The sequence below is a fragment of the Henckelia pumila genome, chromosome 3 (assembly GCF_033568475.1).
Source record: "Henckelia pumila isolate YLH828 chromosome 3, ASM3356847v2, whole genome shotgun sequence".
Lineage (NCBI taxonomy): Eukaryota > Viridiplantae > Streptophyta > Magnoliopsida > Lamiales > Gesneriaceae > Henckelia > Henckelia pumila.
Window position 1 is genome coordinate 35168583 of NC_133122.1, and position 6949 is coordinate 35175531.

The following is a 6949-nucleotide window of genomic DNA, read 5'->3' on the forward strand; positions in this document are numbered from 1 at the left end:
GTTTATCTCCCTGGAGTTTATCAGCGGGTAGGCATCACACCTGAGAGTATTGACAGTGGGTATGATGTTACTATGCCGTCAGGGCAGATTATTTCTACCTCGAAGGTTATTCGAGGACTGGAGTTGGAGCTGCAGGGACACTCCATTCGAGCAGATGTGGTGGTTTTGCCATTGAGTGGATTCTATTTGATTTTGGGTATGGACTGGTTGACAGTCAATGGAGCTTCGATTGATTTTCGTCGGAGATCAGTGTCAGTGAGACCTACAGTAGGCGACCCGTTCACTTTTCATGCATCTCAGAGCAGTGATATTCCTCAGGTGATATCTCATATTCAGGCGAGGAAGCTGTTGAGACGGGGTTGCCAGGGGTTTCTAGCGAGTATCGTCACGACTTCAGCGTCATCTAGCAGATCATTATCAGAGATAGAGGTGGTTCGTGAGTTTCCGGATGTCTTTCCGGAGGATGTTGCAGGAATTCCACCAGTGAGAGATGTGGAGTTCAGCATCGACTTAGTGCCAGACACCGTGCCTATCTCTAAGGCACCGTACAGACTTGCTCCTACCGAGATGAAAGAGTTGAAGGAGCAGATTCAGGAGTTGTTAGAGAAAGGCTTTGTTCGTCCTAGCTTTTCTTCGTGGGGAGCTCCGGTGTTATTTGTGAAGAAGAAGGATGGCAGTATGAGACTGTGCATCGATTACCGAGAGCTCAACAGGGTCACAGTGAAGAACAAGTATCCACTGCCGAGGATAGAGGATTTATTTGACCAGTTGCAGGGAGCTTCAGTGTTCTCCAAGATCTACCTGCGATCTGGTTATCATCAGTTGCGTGTTAGAGATGCAGATGTGTCCAAGACTGCTTTCAGGACACGATATGGGCATTACGAGTTCTTAGTGATGCCATTTGGGATGACCAATGCTCCAGCGGTTTTCATGGATCTCATGAACCGAGTCTTTCAGCCGTATTTAGATCAATTCATCATAGTCTTTATTGATGATATCTTAATCTATTCTAGGAGCATCGAGGAGCATAGACAGCATCTTCAGACAACATTGCAGACTTTGAGGGAGCATCGGTTGTATGCCAAGTTCAGCAAGTACGAGTTTTGGCTTGAGCAGGTGGCATTTCTTGGCCACATTATTTCGAAGGATGGGATTGCAGTTGATCAGTCTAAGGTTGAGGCAGTGCAGAATTGGGGTATTCCGAAGAATGCTTCAGAGATTCGCAGTTTCTTGGGTTTGGCAGGGTATTATAGGAAGTTCATCAAGGGCTTTTACTCTATTGCAGTACCCTTGACTTCCTTGACCAAGAAGAATGCGAAGTTTATCTGGAGTTTTGACTGTCAGAGGAGCTTCGATCAGCTGAAGAAAGCACTCACTACTGCATCAGTGTTAGCGATGACAGTACCACACGAGGAGTTAGTGGTGTACACCGACGCGTCTAAACTAGGTTTAGGCGCAGTGCTTATGCAGTGTGGTAATGTTATTGCGTATGCGTCGAGGCAGCTGAAGGTTCATGAGCAGAATTACCCGACGCATGACTTGGAGTTAGCAGCAGTGGTATTCGCTTTGAAAATCTAGAGGCACTATCTGTATGGAGAGAAGTGCAAGATTTTTACAGACCACAAGAGTCTCAAGTACTTCTTCACACAGAAGGAGTTGAACATGAGACAGCGCAGATGATTGGAGTTGGTGAAGGACTATGACTGTGACATTAGCTACCATCCGGGTAAAGCTAATGTAGTGGCCGATGCTTTGAGTCGGAAGTCGTCAGTGGTATCATGTTTGACCGTACAGTTACCACTACAGAGCGAGATTCAGAGATTTGACTTGGAGTGTTATCCGAGTGGTCATGCACCGAGCTTGTCAGTGTTGACGGTGCAGCCAGTTCTGCGAGATCGGATTAAGGATGGACAGTCTACTGATGAGAAGTTGCAGCGATGGAGACAGAGAGATGAGACTAGGGGTAACCTCTTGTATACAGTGGTGGATGGTATCGTTCAGTACCGTGGTAGGATGTGGGTACCGAACGTCGATCAGTTGAGAGCTGAAATTTTAGTAGAGGCTCACACATCTCCGTACTCCATTCACCCCGGAAGTACGAAGATGTACAAAGATTTGCAGCTATTGTATTGGTGGCCCGGGATGAAGAGTGACATCGGGAGAGTGGTGTCAGAGTGCTTGACTTGTCAGCAAGTCAAGGCAGAGCATCAGCGTCCAGCAGGACTTCTTAGACCTCTTCTTATTCCGGAATGGAAATGGGAGAATATTACGATGGACTTTGTGGTTGGCTTACCGAGGAGTGCCAGAGGTTTCACAGCGATTTGGGTGATTGTGGATAGACTCACCAAGTCAGCTCATTTCTTGCCGGTGAGGACTACTTATTATTTGACACAGTATGCAGAGTTTTACATCAGAGAGATTGTTAGACTGCATGGCATACCAGTGTCTATTGTGTCAGACAGAGATCCGAGATTCACATCTACGTTTTGGAAGAGTCTGCACACAGCTTTGGGGACTAGGCTTTTGTTCAGCACAACATTCCATCCCCAGACAGATGGTCAGTCTGAGAGGGTGATCCAGGTTCTCGAGGATCTTCTGAGAGCTTGTGTCATTGATTTTCGGGGCTCTTGTGAGACTAGACTGCCATTAGTGGAGTTTACCTATAACAACAGTTTTCAGTCATCTATAGGTATGGCTCCTTATGCAGCATTGTACGGGAGGAGATGCAGATCTCCTGTGCATTGGGATGAGGTTGGTGAGCGGATTCTATTGGGTCCTGAGATTGTGCAGCAGACAGCTGACATTGTGACTCAGATTCGGGATCGGATGAGGACTGCTCAGAGTCGGCAGAAGAGTTATGCAGATGCCAGACGACGAGATTTGGAGTTCGCTGTAGGTGATCACGTATTCCTGAAGGTGTCACCTATGAAGGGGGTAGTGCGTTTTGGCCGGAGAGGCAAGCTTAATCCGAGGTATATAGGGTCATTCGAGATCTTGGAGAGAGTTGGCACGTTGGCCTACCGTTTAGCTCTACCACCGGGGCTAGCGGCAGTGCACAACGTTTTCCATGTATCCATGCTTCGGAGATATGTCTCTAACCCGTCGCATGTGTTGGATTTCGAGCCCTTGCAGTTGCCACCAGATCTAGTGTATGAGGAGAGGCCAGTGCGGATCTTGGCAAGGAAGGAGCGGAGGCTTAGGACGCGGGTCATACCGATGGTCAGAGTCCAGTGGCTGAATCACTCAGAGGAGGAAGCTACTTGGGAGACCGAGGCAGATATGAGAACTCGCTACCCGGAGTTGTTCGGGTAAGTACTTTAAATTTCGAGGACGAAATTCAATTTAAGGGGGGGAGAATTGTAACACCCGGTATTTTAAATACGTAAATCCGCATGCATAATTAGGATATTTAATTATTTAAATTTTAGATTTATGGGTTAAATAATTATGTGAATTATTTGTGCATGATTTAATTTATTTTTTTAAGCATTTAACCCATAATTAATGATTTTTACGATTTTTAGTATTTTAATTGTTGTGATCGCGTAGACGGGACCGTGGACGGACGAGATGACAACTTTCTAGCCAATTAATTTCATGAGCCTTTTTAGAGCCCTAAAATATTATTTTGAGTTGTATTACCTCAAAATTTTTAGTATTTAATTTTATATAATTTTAGGAGTCCATTTTTATCCAAATTTAGTCATTTTAATGACTTTTAATTATTTTTAAAATTCCCTTAATTTGTAATTTCGTGATTTTTATATTTTTAATTTAAGTTATCAGATTTTAACTTTATTTGGAGTTTTAAAATTCTATATTTTATATTTAAAACTTTTAATTATCCTAAAACCTATTTTAATTAAGTTAAAAACCAAACCTAATCTACCCAAACCCCACAACCAATTCCCTTCACTCAGCCGCCTCACCCCACCATCTTCATCATCTTCTTCGGCCAGACATTTCCAAGGAGGTTTCATAGCCGAGTTTTTTGAAACTTCGAGTGTTCGTCGTCCCGTCGTCCCGAAAACGTTCTACGTACGTTGCTCAATCGATTTCTTCGGTGAAAGGCATGATTTTCTTCCATTTTTTCGTACCTATCAGATATTATATTGTGTGGATTGTGTATGCATCAAAAACTTTCAAGTTTTTCAGAAATGGTTCGGTTGTTTCGGTTTATGCGCAAGGTTCCTTGTTTTCCTTCTTCATGTTCACGTTTTCAGGTCCACCATGGCTGGTATGGCTGCTGGTCAGAGTCCTAGGTAGGGTGAGGAGGGTCTGGACCGAGTGGCTTGAGTGGCTCGAGCCAAACGAGCCCAGGAAACCACCTAGAGTCGATCGGGTCCCAAGGAAGCGCAGCTAGGGTTTCGGGGAAGGGGGCTCGGCGGATGACCGGTGGGATGCATGGGCCGGGGGCAGGGGCTAGGTTCGAACCGCCCAGACGTGGGCTACGTCTGGGCGGCGGGGCTTCGGCCAGGGGTGGCCGGAGCAGGGAGGCAACAGCCCTAGAAGGGCTGCTGCTCGCGGCGGCCGAGAAGGGAAGGGAAGGGAAGGGCTGATCGGGTTTAGGGTTTCAGGGCTGGTCCGGGTCGGGTCTTGGGTCCGGGTCGGGTCTGGAAGTTAGTGGGTTAAGTTGGTTGGGTTCGGGTCCGGGTTAAGTTAGTTGGACTCGGGTATTTTTATTTTTAAGTTTTTAGTTTAATTAATGGTTTAATGGGCCTAATTAAATCTCAAAATTTAATTGGGCTCCATTTAATTATTTTTGGGTTGAATTTAATTATTTGGGCTTAAATAATTTTAATTAAGTGAGCCCACTAATTTCTATGGGCTTTAGGGCCCATGAAAGTTATTGGGCCAGTCTTTGGGCTTTTGGGCCCATTGGGCCATTTTAAGTTGTTATTGGGTCTAGAATGTTTTAATGGGCTTTAATTAATTTAATTGGGCTTAGAATAATTTTATTGGGTTTAAGTGTGTTAATGGGCCAGTCTCTGTGTTAATGGGCCAGATTTAAGTAAATGGGCTTGAGGGTTTAGGGCCAGCAGTCCAGTTCAATCCATGAAAATTTGCATGTGTCCTGATTATATATTTAATTATTTTTATGCATTGGAGTATTTTTAATATTTATATGTTAGTAAGAAATTAAATTAAATATATATGAAGGACACACATTTTTTTTAATTAAGTACATGCATTCATGAAATAATTTTATGCATAATTAAATGTTTAAGGTTGAGCAATAATAAAATATTTTATGTTGGAAGTTGAAGTAGTGTGACAATTTAAGGGGGATTCGTCCCCATATGTGAACTATTGAAGGGCAGTTTACTGCCAATTTAAGAGGTGATTCGTCACCGCCACGTACGTTGGTTTCCACGCTGATCAGTATTTAATGTATGATTTAAGGTTACACTACGGATACAACCATGCGATGTTAGAAATTTAACTGCTCAACAATGTTTATGTATTATGTTATTTAAGTTAATTTAAGTTATGTTTATGCCGTGATATTTTTTAAGCATGTTCATTCATGTATATGTTATGTATTAGTATCAAAGTGATTTAAATTATTTTAAACCCTTGTTATGTTAGCATGTTGGGCCTCTAGGCTCACTACACTGGTATGGTGCAGGTGAGTTCGTAGAGGAGGATGTAGCTCCTACCGGCGGCGAGGACATATGAGCGGACATGCAGTGACACCGTGACCGTGATAGATGTCTGAGTCACATTGCATGTTTTAATTATGTCAGCATATTACACTTTTTAATTATTTTTCAGTGGTTGTGGTTTTGAATATTTTATTTGAATATTTTCAGTGCATGCAAATTTTACATCATTTTTCTTGTGCAGTATTTTTAATTAAATATTTGACTCAGATATTTATTTTATTTAAAGAATGCAATTTTTATTTAATTTATTTATTTATTTATTTTAAATCTTTTTATTCTGTGCATGTATGTATGGGCATATATGTGCATATTTTATTTAGTAAGTATATAAAAAAAAAAAATTTCCGCATATTTATTTATTTAATAATTATAGAGTTAGGGTCGTTTCATCATTGGCTCTATGTCCTTTAGATTTAAAGGACCTCTTAGTCATTTTACCCTCCAAACAAGATTCGCATACAAGCAAGGATTCCACCTTTAAATCACTTAAAGGACCATCCTTTACCAACTTTTGAATCCTATTAAGGTTGATATGACCAAGCCTCAAATGCCACAAATAAGTTTCATTAGTGGGAGATAATTTTATTCGTTTGTTGGATTGAGTGTGATACAAAGAGCTGTCAACAGATTTTAAGACATACAAATCATTATTCAAATGTCCTTTGCATATAGGAGCTTTATTCAAGGAAATATCAACCACCATTTGTGAAAATGGACAAAATATCCTTGTCTAAACAATAAAGCAACATAAATCAAATTTCTAGCAATGTCAGGAACATAATAAAAATAATTTCTCAAAACCAAATGTTTATTATTCTGAAAATAAAGATAAACGACTCCAACAGCTCTTGCAGATACCACAGCTCCTGTGCCAACTCTAAAAGTATGTTCCCCTTCATTGAGCTCCTTGGTTACTTGGAACCCATGCAATGAATTGCATATATGATTAGTGGCTCCAGAATCTACAATCCAAGCATCAGTAGAATCAACCACTAAACAAGACTCAATAAATGATAACTCACCACCACCTTGCTTTTTGGAAGCTAGGTATCCTTGGCAGTTCCTTCCAATGACCCCTTCTCTCCACAATGGAAACATTTTCCTTTGGGTTTGCCATCTATTTTGACTTCTTTGCCTTTTGCTGTGAACCCTTCTTATTGGGCTTCTTCCTCTTATTATTTCCAAATTTACCTTTCGGTTTGGAATAGGATGGTCCAACAGAAGCAACAGCAAGTGCATCACCACTTTGAGTTTTAAGAACACTTTCAGCATTTTGGAGTTCC